The 20,836-nt window shown below is 42.4% G+C and overlaps 1 protein-coding gene and 1 long non-coding RNA gene across 6 annotated transcripts in view; both read right to left on the bottom strand.

Annotated features, from left to right (window-relative positions):
* CSTPP1 (centriolar satellite-associated tubulin polyglutamylase complex regulator 1) overlaps nucleotides 1-20,836 on the bottom strand; it is a 198,419-nt gene that overhangs the window by 29,017 nt on the left and 148,566 nt on the right. The window lies entirely within an intron of this gene.
* LOC140612712 (uncharacterized) lies at nucleotides 4,278-9,224 on the bottom strand. The gene is made up of 2 exons (XR_012013890.1): nucleotides 8,579-9,224; nucleotides 4,278-4,470 (listed from the first exon to the last, which is right to left on the bottom strand). It is a non-coding gene; the product is annotated as an uncharacterized lncRNA (long non-coding RNA).

Genomic DNA, 20,836 nt, shown 5'->3' with positions numbered 1-20,836 from the left:
GTAAGCACCGGCAGCACAGCCTGTGCTGGGCCAGAGGCCACGGGAGGGCGGGGGATGAGTACACCTGTGCTCCTGGCCAGGCCGCCATTTCCCATCCCCACCCACCTGCCAGCCACTGTTCATCCTGGCAGGTGCAGGGAGGGTAAGTGGTATGTACCAAGAAATGCCTTCTCCAAAGGAATACCACATCCCCAGCTAGGAAAGCTTCAGCCAGCAGGTCCTAAAAGTTCAAAGGCAAAGGCACAAGAAGGCTTTGGTGTAAGATCAAAATTAGAATACTCTCCACAAATTGGTGCCTTTCTTTCTGTGGGTGGTCAGGGCCGTTAAACGTTCTTATTCTCCACCTTGTAATAGTCCCATTGACTGTGGGCCTGGCTCTGGACCAGAGTTTTTATGCCCTGATTCTCTCCTTTCCAGAGGCAGCACAGCATAGCACTGTGGCTTATGGCATAGACTTCAGTTATCCTGCCTGAGTCCACATCCCAGCTTTGATACTGACCTTTAAGCTCTTTGTGCCTCAGTTTACCCATTTACCCATCTATAAAATGAGGATAATGATAGTACTGCCATCATGCAGTTGTTGTGAGTTAATGTAAAGTACTTAGAACAATGTCTGGTCCATCAAAAGTGCTGTTAGTATTTGCTAATATTATTTTGGAAATGGAGAAACTAGAGTTTCTTTAACTAAGGTTAACTGCCTTCTCAAGGAAACAGAGCGAGTCAGAGGAGGGAGAATGATGATTCAGACCTAAGCCTGTCTAACTCCAAAGGTCCTGCAAGTTCCACTCCAGCAAGTGGGATCCATGTTTTGTGGAGGACTTGACCTCTGATGGTAGGTAGGACTTTTCACTCCAGGTGACTGACAGACTTTCTATTGAAGTTAAACATATAGATACCCTCCAGGTGGGCCACATTAAATGGCCCAGGGCAGTTGTATTAGTGCAGAGCCCAGACTTTTTTTTTTTATTCATGAGAAAGGCAGAGAAAGAGAGAGAGAGAGAGAGACACTAAGACGCAGAGGAAGAAGCAGGCTCCATGCAAGAGCCCGACACGGGACTCAATCCCAGGACCCCAGGACCACGCCCTGGGCCGAAGGCAGGCGCTAAACCACTGAGCCACCCAGGGATCCCCGAGCCTAGACTTTGTAATCAGACACCTGGCTTTAAAGCCTAGCTCTACTACTTAACCACTAGTATGATTTGGATAAGTTACACAATTTCTCTGAATCTTGATCTTGATCTCCTCTTCTTAGAAATGTGAATAACCACAGTACCTACCTAATGCAATTGTTGTAAAAATAAATTAAGACAATTTATTATTTTTTAAAAAATGTTAAAAATAATAGAGGTTAAATAATATTTAAATAATAGAGATCACTTTAAAAATTAACCTCTACCCCCAATATGGGGCTCAAATGCACAACTTTAAGTTAAAGAGTCACATTCTCTACGGGACTGAGCCAGCCAGGCACCCCGAGGCAATTTAAATATAAAGCACTTTTCCCCAAGAAAAAGCTTTCTGCCTCTCTGTCTCTCATGAATAAATAAAATCTTTAAAAAATAAAAAAGCACTTTTTTTGAAAAAAAAAGATCAAAGTGCTCAATAATGGTAGGATTCTTTTATAATTATTACCTGATTAAAACTTGGAAGTCCTGAAATTAATGAATCTTTAGACATAACTTAAAGCCCTTAAGCGCAATGCCTGGCACATAGTAGTAAATAGTTGTTGGAGGAATGAATGAATAAAAACATGCATTACATTGTGACCCAGAGGAAAATCCAGAGGGACAAATTTCTGGTCACTGTGTGAACACAGAGATAAGGACTCACCAGGCACAGGAGGGATGTTTACAAATTTAGAGGGATGTGAGATGCTAGGAGCTGTAAAGTGCTGGAAACGGAAAACGTCCTAGGTACCAAAACTCTCAGCAAGCACAATATATCCTGGCAAGTGGACTACTTTTCATGTGCTTACTGACTCCTAGCACCTTCTTATTAGGTGCTCAATCCAATCGGCTTGAGTATTTGTTTTCATAGGAATACATCACCACGGGATGCCTGGGTGGCTCAGTGGTTGAGTGCCTTAGGCTCAGGTCGTGATCCCGGAGTCCCTGGATCAGTCCCACATTGGGCTCCCTGCATGGAGCCTGCTTCTCCCTCTGCCTATGTCTCTGCCTCTCTCTCTCTGTGTCTCTCATGAATAAATAAAATATTTTTTTAAAAAGGAATACATCGCCAATTTTATCATGAAAATTAGAAGAAGCCTAGTGGTTACTTCTTATTAATTCACTTTACCACTATTACAAGTTGAGCATGAATACTGTAGTTTTCAGGATAACCAGCCCTGGCTCAGAATATTCTTTTGTTGGTTATCTCCACTCTAATCCTAGAGGGAGACAGGTGAGGTTATTTTGGCAAAGAAATAATCAGGGTTAAGTTAACTTGTTCTCACCTTCTTCTTTCTTGGAAAAGAAGGCTGAAGATCTCTTTTTTCTACATTTGGTCTGCTTTCTTGCTGTGGAAATTCCTGTCTCTGAAGCTCTGTGGGGGCAGCTTAGTCATCTCTACATCCTCCTTGGAGACCACCATGTGTGCCCACACATTTGCTCAGAACTGTGGTAGTGTGTGCTTATAGACTCAGACGCCTCTGTTCTTCCTGGGAAATGATGCATTTTCCAAGGGTCAGAGTGGTGTCATTAAAGGAGACCAGTGAGGAGTGCCAGACAGAAGGAACTAAGGCCATATCTTTGTCCCTTACTCAGAGAGAGCCTTCCCCAAAGCTGAAATCAAGTGTTTTTAGCTCCAAAAGGATGGAGGATGAGATGATGGTTGGGTGAGCTTGTGTCAGGACAAGAGCTGGAGATAATGAAATGCTCCCAAGCCATGGGGAATCCCAGTGGACTGAACAACCTCTAGTTGGTTGGCTGCATAACCTCAGTGGGAGGCCACAGAGGCCAGAGAACACCACAGCCCATGAGTGGACTCTCCAATTTTCAGCTGCAATTGTTTTTATGTTCTTTTTATGCAGGGTTTGTGAATGCTCATTCTAAATGGCACTCACCCTCAGCCAGCCTGCTCTGCCAAGAGATGCTCGGAAGGACATGGATAGTTTGGGGCATGACCACACCGCCCTTTCCTACCCCCAGTGCCCTGAGGCTTTGGTACCAATCCGCAGCTGAGTAAATACTTCTCAGTGCTACTCTGCAAGGTGGGGGAAGGGAGTGAGGGAGAGTGGGGAGGAGAAGAGGGAAAGGAGGTAAGATATCTGACAGTTTCAATCTCCATGTAGTGTGTGGTCCTACAAGTCACAGGAAGATAGTTAACATCTAGAGCCCCAGAACAACAGCAGGCTGTTTTCTTGAATTCTGTCTTTTTTGACAGCACTGTTGTTTTATATTATAAATGGAGGGGAAATGATAATTAGTTCATTGAAAAGGAAATGATTTTACAAAAGGAATGAGAAACAACCGCTTCCATCGACACCTGTTGGGTAAAGTAGTTGGGCCATTATTAATGCTATCCTTTGCCAACCCATTACTCCCCAGAGCATGTTTAGTGTGTTTAAACAGGGGCAGAAAGCCAGATTCCTTCTTTCTTTATTATGACTAAGCCCAACATCAAGAGACTATTTCTGTTTGACCAGTGTATGCATTCTAGGCAAAGAATTAAATCAAACATAGTAACAATTATATGGCAATTTTTAGAAAGAACAAAAGAGACTCCTCAGGAATTGTTTATATTATCAGAGATTTAAAGAAATGGGAACATTTCTAATCAGGATCTGAAAATTCTTCCATAAGGGATTGTGTATGGCACATCATGGCAATCTGATCTGGTTTTTAGGCTAACCATGGCCATCCTGAGCTCCTACTGTGGGACTGAACCAGAGGTCTGGTATGATAAGATTCCTGCATACCATGTTAGACCCTCTCTTGGGTCCGTCATGATGGAGCTGTTGGGAGTTTGAGGACCAAGGCAATGGTTGGTTCTGGGGAGGACACTGTCTTAGACAGCTTTGATGACATGAACCACAACAGGCTGCACAGGCCCAGGGTGGGCAGCCATACGGCATTGTGGAAGGAGGCACTGGTGCCAGGAGAAATAAAGGCCTCTCTCCAGTAGCAACAGGACTAGTCACTCTGGGACAAGCACAGTCTTCTGACAATTTATTGAGGAAACGGGAGGCAGCTTTGAACAGCAAAATGTGCAGCAGGACCTTGGCACTATAACCTCTTGGAGGGCCTAGTAGCTTATCATAGAAGCTATTTCAAGCATAATATCTGTACTCGTTCACATTTTAATTAGATATCAATAAGTCCAGCTCTACTAGGTGTTGTTACTTTACATTTTTGTTAGAAATAGAAGTTAGGAAGTGTTCTTTGAAACAGAGACGTCAGAGCCAAGGTGTAATTCTTGTCCAGGAAGAAGCAAGTGCTGTCTCAAGTGCCTGTGACTCAAACCTGTTCTGAACTGAACAGAAATGGTTAAACAGTCACATGAGGTAAGGTGGAGACAGAACATCAGTCCATGTTCATGGTAACTGCCAGTGAGAGGAAACATCCTGCCTTGCAATGGTGGTGTATCTGGAAAACCTCACTCAATCTTTGAAAAGAGGCAGTATTTTAAATTTCCTTACACGGTTCTGACCAGAATGAGGGTTTTCACATTGTTTTGGAGGGGGGAAAGTCTGTTCTCTCACTGACATGATATGACGTAGAGAAAAGAACAAACCTGAATTCTGCAAAGAACTAACCACGTTATTCTGGGTACAACTCTTGTGGGCCTCCATTATCTCACCTTAAATAAGAAAGATGTGCTATGTGAGGGTTGAAAAAAATTAAAACATATACTTTTTTTCAATGGAAATCTTATAAGGAAACTCAATGTATGATGCAGATAAAAACAAAGCCTTTAAAAAAAAAGATTTTATTTATTTGAGAGAGAGAGAGCATGATCACAAGTGGGGGAGTAGCACAGAAGCAGAGGGAGAGGTTGAAGCACACTTCCCACTGAGCAGGGAGCCTGACTCGGGGCTTAATCCCAGGATCCTGAGATCATGACCTAAACTGAAGGCAGACACTTAACCAACCCAGCTACCCAGATACCCCAAACAAACAAAGCCTTTCTTACCCAACCTTCTTTTCATCTAGGCTAGAGATGCAAGGGATGAAGTGGCTGGGAGGGACCTGAGGCTGCTTTAAAACTCTAGGGCTCACTTGAGGATGGTTTAAAAAGCCCTGGCTCGGGATCCCTGGGTGGCGCAGGGGTTTAGCGCCTGCCTTTGGCCCAGGGCGCGATCCTGGAGACCCGGGATCGAATCCCATGTCGGGCTCCCAGTGCATGGAGCCTGCTTCTCCATCTGCCTCTGCCTCTCTCTCTCTGTGTGTGTGACTATCATAAAAAAAAAAAAAAAAAAAAAAAAAAAAAAAAAAAGTCCTGGCTCTAACTCAACATGGGTCTGACCCACAAACCCCTAAGTGCCTACTTTAGTAGTACAGCCTCCTGGATCAGCCAACCAGGATCCAAATCCTGGTTCTTCAGCTAACTAGCCATGTGACACTGAGTAAGCCAATTAGAAATTAGAGTAAAGGGCTGCTGGGTGGCTCAGCGGTTGAGTGTCTGCCTTTGGTTCAGGGCGTGATCTGGGAGTCTCAGGATTGAGTCCCACATCAGTCTTCCTGCATGGAGCCTGCTTCTCCCTCTGTTTGTGTCTGTCATGAATAAATAAATAAAATATTAAAAAAAAGAAATGAGAGTAAATATTAATACTAGTACCAATGATAATAACCGTATGTACAATACTGATAGTAAGACTATGTACAATACTGATATGATAGTAAGACTGATAGTAAGACTCTGTGAAGAGGTTTTTTTTTTTTTTAAATATTTTATTTATTCATGAGAGACACAGAGAGAGCGAGAGAGAGAGGCAGAGACACAGGCAGAGGGAGAAGCAGGCTCCATGCAGGGAACCTGACATGGGGCTCGATCCCAGGTCTCCAGGATCAGGCCCTGGGCTGAAGGCGGCGCTAAACCATTGCACCACCTGGGCTGCCCTATGAGGAGTTTTTAAGATTAAAATAGTTGGTTTTAAAAAAGTGACAGACTGGTAGCTACACTGGGGTTGAGCATAGCATAATGTATAGCAATGTCGAATCACTAGGTTGTATACCTGCAACTAATGTCACATTGTGTGTCAACTATATGTAAATAAAGCCAATAAAAAAGGAGATAGTAAATTTAAAGTGCAAGTATATGACCCAGGGTAAGTATTCAATAAATAGTACCTGCTCTTATCATGCTTCTGCTTTTGAGGCACACAGGTGGGATGGCACCTGTGTAACAAAAGGCACAATTCATCCAAGTCCTCCAGCTCAAGCCAGTGGGTGGCTAAAACAATCTTATTCCTTATCTCGTGTTTGTTTTATCTGCCTTTGTTCTTATTGATGAGAGAATAACAGAATTCTTGCCTGAAGGCAGGTGGTGCACACCACTTTCCTTGAGAGTCAATGCACTGCCAATCCTCTATCATCTCATACTGAAAGTACTGATGAGTCATATTTATAGAGAGACTGTACAATCATGAAAACGATTTTCAGATGCATTATCACTTTTGATTCTGGTAAGAACCTTGAGAGGTGGGGAGAGGGAAATGGCATTGCTCCCATTTTTATAACAAGGAAAAATGAGGCTCAATAAGGGATAAGTAAATGGTAGAGACAGGATCTAACCAAGCCTTCTCCTTCTAGGTCAAGGCCTCTTTCCACTACATGAGCCTTTCTTTCTTTCTTGCTATATGGTGCCTGGGCCCTCAGCCTTTTATGTCTTCTATGGATGAAAAACAGCCAGCATAGTGAATTCCATAATGAGAATGTAGTATATGTTAGCTGTAACTGCTGTTGTTGTTAGTATTACTGTTAATATTTAAATCTGCTACCAGCTAGTTCAATTCTTTCTCTCATCCTTCTCCTGGGCTGGCTCCAGGGTCAGATGTAGGTCTCCCTGGCTCTTGACTTTCTTGCTGTCCCCAAAACAAACTGACAGACCCTTTCTATTTTAGGTGACTAGCTGCTAATCTCTATAAGAAAATAGAGAAGAAGCAATGTAAATAATAAACATTTGAAGCTATAATAGGCCTCTATCTGTAATTTTAACAGGACTGAACACAGATTCGCAAGAGAAAAGTATATTTAATGTACACACAAAAATGCTTCCAACTACCTTTTTCCTTTCCAGTTTAAAATGAGGTTGATGGGGGTGCCTGGGTGGCCCAGTCGGTTAAGTGTCTGCCTTTGGCTCAGGTCATGATCCCAGGGTCCTGGGATGGAGCCCTGAGTCGGCCTCCCTGCTCAGCGGGGAGTCTGCTTCTCCCTCTCTCCCTGCCCCTCCCCACCACTCATGCTCCCCCTCTCCTCAAATAAATAAAATCTTAAAAAAAAAACCAGGCTGACAGTTGGGATGGGATTTTATTATTATTAATTAATATTTTTATTATTTTTAAGTAATCTCTATGGCCAACATGGATCTTGGATTCTTGACTCTGAGATCGAGAGTCACACTTTCTGACTGAGCCAGCCAGGTGCCCCTGGGATGGAATTTTAAAAAGCTATCAGCAAAACTGATGACTTGTCTGAGAAAGCAAGCCACAGGAAACAAAAACCAACAAAAGTATTTCTCTGGGCTTTCCACTGTCCAACGTCGCCATAGAATAAATAGGAAGTGGAACAGATTATGCATTTGATTTGCTTAAAATGCATTTTCCTTCTCTTCTAAATAAATATAAAAGGAAGCAGTGGCTAACAGAGTTACTCACTAAGAGTGAGTTGAACCAAGACAGACTAAAAATAAAAAAAACAATCTAGGTTCCTGGTTCTCGATGATTGTGTGAGTTGGGGAAGGCTGTTGCCAGTATGTAGGCGTATTTACAAAGACCACAGCCTGTTCCCTCGTCAGAATCCACTAACATCCACCAATGATGATGGATTTATGGCTACCCATCAACTAAAAAAATAGACTTAAGAAACAAAAACAGCAGGAACCAGAGAGAGGGTTGGATATAGATAAACACATACATCTCTTCAAATGAATCCACCTTTGTCTTTCCTGCTGTTGTCTTTTGTGGGCATATATAATGTACCCTATCTATAATTATATGTATATGTGTGGCTAAGAGAAAGAGGCAGCTAAAGACAGAAGAGTGCCTGACTTTTTTTGGGACTGGAAATGGCACTGGGATGGGAAAGGAAATTGACATTAGCAGTTACTGTTCCTTAAAGCCATCAGCTTTGTTTTTCAAAGTATGGTTTTCCTGGTAAAAGATTCTTTGCCTGTAATGTGAGTGAATCACTCATCTTATTTTAATAAAAATGTGAACCAAATGACAGTGGCTCTGCATCCTGGGAAATGACACAATGGTGAGGCTTTCTGAACCCTGATCCTTATCTTTTAGTGGGACTGGCAGGCATACAAAAGAAAGAAAGGAAAAAGATGAAAAATATCCCAGCAGTATCAAAGGATGAGCCCACCCGATTTCTTTCATGCACGAGGATTCTAAAAGACAAAGTTTGGTCTTACTCACTGGGGTCTGGATAAAGTGCCTGGTTTCTTCATTGATCGGTGGCTTTCAATTGGACACCAGCTCCTTATGTCTCAGTTTCCTCTTCTGTCACACCTCACATGTAAATGGTCAGGGTTGACTAGACTAAGTTAAATATACTTTAAAGTATTTAAGATTGTATACCCTTTTAGCCTTTTGAATTTTGTCACTTTCACTGCGCCTGGGTGGCTCAGTCGGTTTGAGTGGCTGGCTCTTGATTTTGGCTCAGGTCATGATCTCAGGGTTCTGAGATCAAATCCTTTGTTGGGCTCTGTGCTCAGTGGGGAACCCTTTTACCACTCCCTCTACTCCCTCGCCCCAATCATGCACACACTCTCTCCATCTCAAATGGATAAATAAAATTCTGCTTGTGGATTCTTTCTTTTCCCTCTACCCCTCCCCCGCTTGTATGTGGGCACTCTCTTCCTCTCTCCCTAAAATAAATAAATAGGGGCGTCTGCGTGGTTTGTGATGGTTAAGGGTCTGCCTTGGGCTCAGGTCATCATCTCAGGATACGAGGATTGTGCCCCAGGTAGGGCTCCCTGCTCAGCAGAGAATCCTTCTCCTTCTCCCTCTGCCCACACCCACCCCTCAACAATCATGCACTCTCTTTCTCTGTCTCAAATGAATAAATAAAATCTTTAAAAAAATAAATATTTGAATTTTGTCACCTTCATGTATAACCCACTTGAAAAAATGAAAAGAGCAAAAGTATAATAAGCACTGGGAAGACATCCATGAGTCTTAAAAAAAAAAATAACCGTTTAGAATTATAAACGAAAGTGTCAATTTTTTGTCTCAAGAATCCTCAGGGTTCTATTTGAGTCTAAGATTCTAGGATTCTTTCATTGTGATTCTCTGTGGTTGAGGCAAGAGCACAAAGGACAGGTAGGACATGATTTGAATACAGGTAGCACAGAACTTGCTAGAGGAATGGGAATGTTACAAATCCATGTGACTACATTCTAGGGTAGCACATGTAGTAGCTAAGAACAGGAGATCTGGAATTAAGGTGGGCCTGGGTTTAAAATGCCTCTGTTGAAGAATTAATATTGTGAAAATGTCAATGCTACCCAGGGAAATTTACACATTTAATGCAATCCCTATAAAAATACCATGACTTCAGAGTCGGAAAAAACAGTCTTAAGATATGTGTGGAATCAGAAAAGACCCCGAATAGCCAGGGGAATATTAAAAAAGAAAACCAGAGCCGGGGGCATCACAATGCCGGATTTCAAGTTGTACTACAAAGCTGTGATCATCAAGACAGTATGATACTGACACAAAAACAGACACAGAGATCAATGGAACAGAATACAGAACCCAGAAATGGGCCCTCAACTCTATGGTCAAGTAATATTCAGCAAAGCAGGAAAGACCATCCACTGGAAAAAGGACAGTCTCTTCAATAAATTGTGCTGAGAAAATTGGACAGCCACGTGCAGAAGAATGAAACTAGACCCATTCTCTTATACCATACACAAAGATAAACTCAAAATGGATGAAAGATCTAAATGTGAGACAAGAATCCATCAAAGTCCTAGAGGAGAACACAGGCAACACCCTTTTTGAACTTGGCCACAGCAACTTCTTGCAAGATACATCTATGAAGGCAAGGGAAACAAAAGCAAAAATGAATTATTGGGACTTCATCAAGATAAGAAGCTTCTGCACAGCAAAAGAAACAGTCGACAAAACTAAAAGACAACCTACAGAATGGGACAAGATATTTGCAAATGACGTATCAGATAAAGGGCTAGTATCCAAGATCTATAAAGAACTTATTAAACTCAACAGCAAAGAAACAAACAATCCAATCATGAAATGGGCAAAAAACATGAAGAGAAATCTCACAAAGGAAGACATAGACATGGCCAAAAAGCACATGAGAAAATGCTTCGCATCATGGCCATCAGGGAAATACATATCAAAACCACAATGAGATACTACCACACACCAATGAGAATGGTGAAAATTAACAAGACAGGAAACAACAAATGTTGGAGAGGATGTGGAGAAAGGGGAACCCTCTTGCACTGTTGGTGGGAATGTGAACTGGTACAGCCACTCTGGAAAACTGTGTGGAGGTTCCTAAAGAGGTAAAAATAGATCTACCCTATGACCCAGTAATTGCACTGCTGGGGATTTACCCCAAAGATACAGATGCAGTGAAACAGCAGGACACGTGCACCTTAATGTTTATAGCAGCAATGTCCACAATAGCCAAACTGTGGAAGGAGCCTCAGTGTCCATCAAAAGATGAATGGATAAAGAAGATGTGGATATGTATACAGTGGAATATTCCTCAGCCATTAGAAACGACAAATACCCACCATTTGCTTCGACGTGGATGGAACTGGGGGGTATTATGCTGAGTGAAGTAAGTCAATCGGAGAAGGACAAACATTATATGGTCTCATTCATTTGGGGAATATAAAAAATAGTGAAAGGGATCATAGGGGAAAGGAGAGAAAATGAGTGGGAAATATCAGAAAGGGAGACAGAACATGAGAGACTCCTAACTCTGGGAAATGAACAAGGGGTGGTGGAAGGTGAGGTGGGTGGGGGGACGGGGAGACTGAGTGACTGGCACTGAGGGGGCACTTGACGGGATGAGCACTGGATGTTATGCTATATGTTGGCAAATCGAACTCTAATAAAAAAAGTACCAAAAAAAAATAAAGTCAGAGACACAAGAAAAAAAATATATTATTGAGGCTAGGGAAAAAAAATGCCTTTGTTATTTCCCAGCTATGTGGCATGGGCAAACTTTTCTGAGCTCCAGTTTCCTCATCTATAAAATTGGATAATACTTCTTTCTCAGACTCTCTACAACGGGGACCTCTGCTATTGCCCTAACTGCCTCTCCTTCTGCTCATTCCCTGCTCAGACCATTCTGGCCACACTGGCTTTGTATTCTTTGACTGTGTCAAGTATGCTCTTATCTCAGGCTTTTAGATCTCTCCCTTCGCCCCCAATCCCCATATAGCTCTTTCCTCCTCAGGTCTCTGCTCAAATGCCATGATACATAAGGCCACTTCTGGCTGTAATATTTAAAACAACAGTGCTTCCCTTACTCCCTCATTTTCCTGCTTGGTTTTTCTCCATAGTACTTATTGCTGTATGATCTACTGAATATTTTAAAACTACATTATCTGTCTTCCTACTAGAATGTAAGCTCCAAGAGGGCAAAGATTTTGCCTCCTTTGTTCACTGCTGGTTCTCAGTAAATAACTGTTAGAGGAACAGGACTGACTGTGATAATTAAGTGAGCTACTGCTTATGAAGCTCTTCACACTCCCTGTCCAAGACAGAAATCAGCTGACAGATTTTGTCTAGCTTAAACTGTATTTTTTTTTTACAGATTCATATTTATTTATTTAGAAACATGGAGAGAGTGCGAGGGGTGGGGAGGAAAAGCAGAAGGAGAGGTGGGAGGGGAATAAGCAAACTCTGCATTGAGCATAGAGCCCAATGTGGGGCTCAATCTCACAACCCCGAGATCATGACCTGAGCAGAAATCAAGAGTCAGACACTTAACTGACTGAGCCACCCAGGTACGCCTGAACTGAATCTTTTTTTAAAATTCGGAGCTAAAACATTGGAAAAGTCAAGACATTTCCTACGATAAAATCTAAATTCCAGATATCTCTTTCTAACAAATCAGAGGACTTGCAATAGTGGGCCAACATTCCTGCAGGGCCTCAAGGAGTTGGGGCTGAGGCAGAAGCTATCCCTGTAAGTCTTCCCTGGCCCCCACTGTGGTGCACTGAATGACAGTTAGGCTTCTTCCATTACCTATCTGGTTGTTGCTGGCACCTTAATTTTCAACCCCAGATGTAGAATTTCTCTGGAGAAGTATTTAAAATAAGGATTTAATTCATAGGTAAATAAGTTTAACATTAAAATATATAAACTTAGATGTCCTCATAACATTAAGGGGAAAGAGCAAAATAAAAATTCTTGGGTACAGTATGATTACACCTTTGCTTTAAAAGAAAACAAAAGGAAATAAACTTGCATAGGAAAAAGAATGGTATATACCAAAGTGTTAATAATGGTGGTTGACTCTGCATTTGGGGATTATGGGTGCATTGTGTTTTCTTACAGTAGGAAGAATGAATGAATAAATAGTACCCAGATTTATGGTATGAAAATTGTATCTCAATAAAGTGGCAGAAGGAAGGAAGGAAAAATAGTAGGTAGGTAGGTAGGTAGGTAGGAAGGAAGAAAGGACGGAAGTTTCCTGGAGAAATGGAGCCTTCCTTTAGAAACTGATGGGGTGCCTGGGTGGCTCAGTCCATTAAGCACCTGCTTTTGGCTCAGGTCATGGTCCCAGGATCCCAGGGTCCTGGGATTGAGCCCTGCATTAGGCTCTCTGCTCAGTGGGGATTCTGCTTCTTCCTCTGTTTGCTTGTGTACTCCTCACTCTTAAATAAATAAATAAATAAATAAATAAATAAATAAATAAATAAATAAAATCTTATAGAAAAAAAGAAATTGATTTCCATGTCCTCATTTTCAGTGGTTCTATGTTCCCCCTCTAAATCACCTTGTTTTGGGGCAGCCCAGGTGGCTCAGTGGTTTAGTGCTGCCTTCAGCCCAGGGCGTAATCCTGGAGACCCGGGATCGAGTCCCATGTCAGGCTCCCTGCATAGAGCCTGCTTCTCCCTCTGTCTGTGTCTTTGCCTCTCTCTCTCTCTCTCTCTCTCTCTCTCTCTCTCCTCTCTGTGTTTCTCATGAATAAATAAATAAAATCTTTAAAATAAAAAATAAATAAAATAAAATAAATCACCTTGTTTTGTCTACAGTGAAAAGAGGGTACAAAGCTGATGATTGTATTTTATAATCCTTTGTACGCTTCTGGATGTTATTATAATGCCCTTGCTCTTCCTTATATATGTTCACAGCTCAGGCTCACTGGGGGCACAATAAAGTTATACATCCTTCAAATGAGGACAGGGGGGAGAGTAAAAACACTTATCGAAGTCAAGGCTAAAATCGATTAGTTGCAATATTAATAAGATCTTATTTTTCTGATTTTTAGTGATATTTGTGGATGGCTTTCCTTCCTTTCCACAGCCCAAGATGATTCTCTGTTTCTTTCTGGGGACAGTGTGGCTGAGCAGAGGCCGGGGAGACTCAGAACCCCGTCTTGGCTCACTGGATTATCTCACTGGAGCAAGCTACTTACTCTTTAGGCCTTAGTTTCTTCATCGGTAGAAGTTTCTATCTGTAGAATGGAAATAACCATCAGTTGTCTACTTGGGAGCAAAAAGGCCAGATCTATGATTCCCAAGGCTCTTTTAAGTTGTAGAGCCACAGAATGAACTAACTTGCAACGCTGAGAACAAGGAAAATGGTTTCTGCAGGCATCTGTAGTCTGCAGAATAATACCTAATGTGTTTAAAACTGAATTAATAGGCAATCTCAAATATCTCAATGCCAATAAGTCTCTAAGTAGGCAAACAGATGTCACAGAGTTCACACAGCTCATGTGGTTAACTTACAGGCCTCTAAGATAAGCTCTGATTAGACTCACCATATTAATACACTAGGCCATCAATTTGCAACACAGACCAGACACTAAACTGGGAATGAAAAAGGAACTACAAAAGGCAGGGGCAAGGACAACAGTTAGAAATTAGGCATTCACAGTATGATATGAACATAGAAGCAGGAAAAATATTTTAAGTGCAATCTGGATGCACTTAGGGTACACTTCAACAAACTCTGGAGGCAATCGTGTTTCCCACCATAGTACAATACTTTATGTTTAAGATGATACTTGGATGCCAAGGTAAATTATATTCAAGAATTCAGGGAGGGGTATTACATGTATATTTAAATATATTTTGAAAATATTTCAATGTAAGTTATATTCAAAACAACAAAAAATTGGTACCCAAACTTTAATTATAAAATAGTAGGTTGTGAAATTGTAGAACTCTTCTGAGATTTTCTATATTTACTGTCTCTCAGCCATTTGTTTATCATTTCTTATACACTGTGCACTGCCTCCTGCTGTCTGTTTTGTGTTTTTAAGCTGCCTTCCTGTACACCCTTCATCTCATCTAAGTCCTCATAACAGTCCTACTGGATAAATATTGTTGTTCTTTTTACTTGCAGACCACAGGGAGGTTAAGTCATCTACCCAGTTACGTAAGTAGTGGGAGCACGTTCAGTCAGTTGGCCTGACTCCAAAGTATGTGCTTTTAAGCATCTCACGATTTATCAGTGGTCTGATTTATTTATTTATTTTTTCAAAAAAGTTTTTATTTTATTTATTCATGAGAGACACAGAGAGAGGCAGAGACACAAACAGGGAGAAAAGCAGGCTTCCTGTGAGGAACTCAATGCGGGACCCGATCCCAGGACCCTGGGATCATGACTTGACCAGAAGGCAGACACTCAACCACTGAGCCATCCAGGTGTCCCTATCAATGGTCTGATTTTGATATATGTATCTGTTTGTCACATCAGCATCAACACATTGAGTCTTGAGGGTAAAGACTTCATTTTACTTGTTTTTCTATGCCACAGGGACTGGTTACATAGCAGCACTCCAAAAATGTTCAATGGATTTTATCTTTATGCCTCCCTATGCAGATTCCAAACCTTAAAGGCAATGTAGTATATCCCCATGTTTCTCCAAGTATGATTCATGGATCATCTGTGTCCCAGGCCTACAGAATCAGAATCAGAATCCTTGGGGTCAGGGTATATGAACCTGAATTTAAACAAACACCTTGGGTGACTCTTAAAGTTTGAGAACTATTGACCCACTGGTTGAAAGTACATTCTCTGGAGTTAGTCGATCCCAGCTCTACCACTTCCTAGCTGAATGATCTGGGGCAAGTTAGTCATTTCAATTCTTTGAGCTTCAATTCCATCATCTTTATTTTATTTATTTTTATAAAAAGATTATTTATTTATTTACTTACTTACTATTTATTTATTTATTTATTTATGAGAGACAGAGAGAGAGAGACAGAGACAGAGAAAGAGGCAGAGACACAGGCAGAGGGAGAAGCAGGCTCCATGTAGGGAGCCCGATGCGGGACTTGATCCTGGGTCTCCAGGATCACACCCTAGGCTGAAGGCGGCACCAAACCGCTGAGCTACCCGGGGTGCCCTCCATCATCTTTAAAAGGGGATAATATAAACATCTACTTCAGAGGGTTTTTGAAGGGACAAAATTCATTCATTGACCAGGAATTATGGAGCATCTGCTGAGTGCCAGATATTGTTTTTCAGGTGCTTAGGATTCATAGAGACCAAACAGACAAGCTCTTTGCCCTCATGAAGCCTACCTATGTTTGAGAAGGCAGATAATAAATGATAAACACAACAAATATACTATATATTACATTAGTGACACCTATAATGGAAAAAGGTAGAAAACACAGCAGATCAAATAGGTGTGAGGTGGCAGTGGTAGAACAATTTTATCAGTTTTAACAGTTTTTTTTTTTTTAATAATTTCTACATCCAATGTGGGGCTTGAACTCACAACCTCAAGATCAAGAGTCACATGCTCTATTGACTGAGGCAGCCAGGTACACCTTCAATTTTACATGAAGTGATCTAGGTAGGTTTCATGGAGAAGGTAACACCTAAGCCAAGATTTGGAGAAGGTTAATAAGTAACCTAGGTAGACATCTAAGGGATGAAGGGAGAACATTTCAAGCAGAGGAAATAGCCACTGCAGAAGCCTTAAGGAGGGTGCATGTCTGTTGGGTAAGGGGAATAGCACAGAAGCCAGTGTAGCCGAAGTCAAGAGAATGAGGAGTAAGAAATGAGATTAGAGAAATACCTGAGGCCAGTTCATATACTGGCCTTTCAGGCCTACAAGTAAGGATTAAACAAGACAGCCATGTTAAACATTTAGAACAGTATATAGCACATAGTAAACATTTATTTTTTATTTTTATTTTTATTTATTTATTTATTTTTTAAATATTTTATTTATTTATTCATGAGGGACACAGAGAGAGAGACACAGAGAGAGAGAGACATAGGCAGAGGGAGAAACAGGCTCCATGCAGGGAGCCCAACGTGGGACTTGATCCCAGGACTCCAGGATCACGCCCTGGACCGAAGGCAGGCACTAAACCACTAAGCCACCCAGGGATCCCAAACATTTATTTTGTAAAATATTTATTTATTTATTTTAGAGAGAGAGGGAGAGAGAGCACACGTGCATGAGTGGGCAGGAGGGGCAGAGGGAGAGAATCTTTAAGCAAACTCCCTGCTGAACAGGGAGCCCAATGCAGGGCTCATTCTCACAACCCATGATATTATGATCCATGAGATCATGACTTGAGCCAAAATGAAGAGTTGGGTGCTCAACTGACTGAGCCACCCAGGCATCCCTAGCACATAGTAAACATTTAACGGATGGTATCCACATCTGTATTTACATGAATAACTTCTGGTCCCTATGCAGAGCTAGTCTGGAAGGTCAGGCTACAGGGACTATAGCACTTTTTATGTACTTTGGTGGGGTTTTAGAGCGAGTCCTTCAACATTTCCCAAAGCACAGAAATCAAATACATCAAAGGTGATCCCCAGCAGCAAGTAAAGTTGGTTAATTCTCTGCAGGTGCTTAGAAAACTGAACTAACAGAGACACACAAAGTCAACACGGCATCAATAAAAGATGGAAAGAGTAGGGTGTGGATGGGGTGGGTTTGGCTAAAGGCTGAAACCAACAGAGGAGTCATTAGCAACGTAAGACAAAAAGTAGTGGAGCATGGAAGCGTCACCTACAGCAGTTGAAACACATGTTAATATCAATGAGACCACAAAGTCATGAGAATAATGACTACAAACCACCAGGGAGTAAGCCTGGGAGTCCAGCAACATGAATGCACTTGTATGGGGGGAGAAGACAAATTAAGAGATTCAAGCAAAACTATCCCCTTTCCTGGTGGAGGTTCTTTAATCTTTAATCTCCCTCTCTTGACACTAGGCACTGATCTTGCCCCAACAAGACAAAGGATAACTTCTGAGGAGCTAATACTTCTTGTTTGGGCAAAGGACCTCTGAGGAGATGAGTGCCATATGTCTGTCAGGCTAAAAGGACAAGTTCTCTCAGTCATCTTGTCTCATAGCTGGACAGGTCAAAGCTAAGACATATCTACCCACCCTCCATGGCCCTCCTAACAAAAAGAACTGCAGAGCACCAGAGCTGTGTAGAGGAATGTGGTCTCTTTGGGAACTGGAACCAGGCAAGAATGTAAGGAAGGCTGGACGAAGATAGCCAGACTGGGCTTTAAATTGCTTTAAATTGTTGTGCCAGTTTCTTCTGGCACCTGCCCTACGGAAAGCAACGCCAGGCACTGTCCAGTGGAAATCTGGAAGTGGGCATCCTTTGTGGCCTCGATTATGCCAGCTTGGCAAGGAAGAGTGTGTTACTTGGTCTCTGTGACCCTAACTTAACCGACTCAATAGGAAACAGTTTCCTCTGAGACAGAAGAATGAAAAGCGACTCAATTTATGTGATCTTTGACTCAGTATTTCAATTTACAATTAAAAATATGAAAACCAGGAGAAACCTTGTATTTTTTATTCCATTCCTCAAACTATATTTCTTTTTAAAAAGATTTTATTTATTTATTCATGAAAGACAGAGAGAGAGAGAGAGAGAGAGAGAGAGAGAGAGGTGGAGACACAGGGAGAGGGAGAAGCAGGCTCCATGCAGGGAGCCTGACGTGGGACTCGATCCCGGGTCTCCAGGATCAGGCCCTGGCCAGAAGGCGGCACTAAACCACTGAGTCACCTGGGCTGCCCAATATGTCTTTTTTTTTTTTTTTTAAAGATTTATTTATTTATTCATGAGACACACAGAGAGAAAGAGGCAGAGATATAGGCAGAGGGAGAAGCAGGCTCCATGCAGGGAGTCCAATGCGGGACTTGATCCCAGAACCCTGGGATCATGCCCTGAGCCAAAGGCAGACGATGCTCAACTGCTGAGCCACCCAGGCGTCCTGTCAAACTATATGTCTGTCTGCCTCTACCATCTCCGGAGAGCAACCACATATTTGGGGAGCTCTTAATGGCTCCATTCTTATCTATTTACTCAGTCAACAAATATATATTTTTTAAGATTTTATTTATTTATTCATGAGAGACACACAGAGAGAGGCAGAAACACAGGCAAAGGGAGAAGCAGGCTCCATGCAGGGAGCCCGATGTGGGACTCAATCCCAGGACTCCAGGATCATACGCCGGGCCAAAGGCAGGTGCCAAACCGCTGAGCCACCCAGGGATCCCTCAGTCAATAAATATTAAGTGCCAACTGTATTCCAAAGGCAATTCTAGGTTCTATGGGAACAGCAATGGATAAGACAGACAAAAATCCCTATTTTCATGGGCTTACATTCTAGTATGTGTGTGTGGGTAGAGAGGTAGACAGTGAATAGGAACAAATAAAATGTAGAAAGCGATAAGAGCAATGACATGCATAACAGAGAGTGGTGTGACATGGAGTGACTGCAAATGGACGTTAGATGGGGTGGTCAAGGATAATCTCTTTCAAAAGCTGCCATTTGAGCTGAGACCTCACTGGAGGAGGAGTCACGCACGCATGCAATCCGGGAAATGCAGATCAGGAGGTGGGACCCGGCAGCGGGAGTGTTTTGCTTGCCACTTGCATATTCTGCACACAAATGCTGTTTCTTTGTCACTGACATGTTACAATCTGCTAAAGAAATTGCTGAGGCCAGGGAAAGGAATAATATTGAGCGAAATGGAATTCCAAGGCGCACTGATTACTGGACACATGTTCTGGCACTGGGGGAGGGTGGGAACAGATGCAGGGACATTGATCCCAGAGTCAAGATAAGGCAGGGGCTGCAGAAACTGCTTTCCCCACCCCATGAGTTACTGCATCTCACTACTATGGTTAATTGGCAGAGCAGTCCGTGTGACTGGGCGCAGGATGTCCAAATCACAGTGCTGTTTCACACAACATCATTTTAAGTCACCAATCGACAGGATTTAGCACTCTGTGTTTGGCAGCAACCAGCAGTGAAGCAGAGAGAATTCCACTGGATTATCCAAAGCATCTGACCCGCAAATGAGGAGCGAGGAGAACATTTTTAAAAAACAACTCCTGAATGGTACGGTGAGCCAATTCGACATTGAACAGAGACACACAAATATCCAGCCACCTCTGAGGCAAAAGGTCAATTTCTTGAGCTTGTCCTTGTCTTCTGCTCTTCAGAATCCAAGTTCTTGATCTATGCTCAGTTCTTCATGTTTCCAGCCAAAGGGGTAGATGTGAAGTAGAGGTGGGCTGGATGGGCTGCTCGAGGCTAATACCTCATGTCTGATTCCAGAGGAGCATTACAGCTGGGGTAGAGGACAGCAGCGCCAGTGGGAGAGGGAGAGGGTGCTGTCAAAAACACAGGCCACGTCTTCGGTACATAAAGTTTTGATGGGTTGGTTTTCAGCTGAAGAAGCTGATATTTGCAGCCAGATCTCGATCTCTGGCAAGCCCACCACAGATCCTAGGTTTGCCATGATGGGATAGGATGCAGGAAAGAAGTGTATTTCCATTTAACAAGAAGTGGATAGTACTCAACTGTCTCTGCCTTATGGATTTCTGAACTTTCTCTAAGTCTCCTACCCAAGTCCCGAGACCCCCCACGCCTCATCCTTCTCTCTTCCAAGCCCTTCTCACACAGCTGTTAGGTAAGATTTACTAGATGGAATGTGTTTGCAAAATCTGTTTTGTTCATTGGAACATGTTTATCTAGAAAGAAAGAAAAAAAACCTGTCCCTTCTCACTATTTACTTTTTGGTGACTGCCTTCTGGGATTTGGAACTGGATAAACAGATGGACTCTGTGGAAGGATTCAGGCGGAACGCCAGGGTGTGTATATAGATCTTGGTCTCAGTGTATATATGGCAAATAGGCCTCACCACACAGCTGTGCTGGTTGTGGAGGGAAGTGAGGGGACAGTATTTTCTGGATGAGAGGACTCCTGTTGCTCCAAGGTGTACCTCCTTGGGGAAACTCTGGGCTGTGGGATGCCAGATGGTTTCTACAGTTCTAACACCAGATATATGACCCCAATTTCATTTTCTGGCCTTTGGCTGCGGTAATTAAGAGGTTTGCCAGATTCAAAGCTATTGTTTATGATGTGTACTGGATTTGTATGAGATAGACATGGGCGCCCGTAACATGCCGAGTGTTGCACTGTCTACAGTGATTAGTGAGCTTTGAGCACCT

The sequence above is a fragment of the Canis lupus genome, chromosome 21 (assembly GCF_048164855.1).
Source record: "Canis lupus baileyi chromosome 21, mCanLup2.hap1, whole genome shotgun sequence".
NCBI lineage: Eukaryota > Metazoa > Chordata > Mammalia > Carnivora > Canidae > Canis > Canis lupus.
This window is presented reverse-complemented; position numbering and strand designations above follow the sequence as displayed.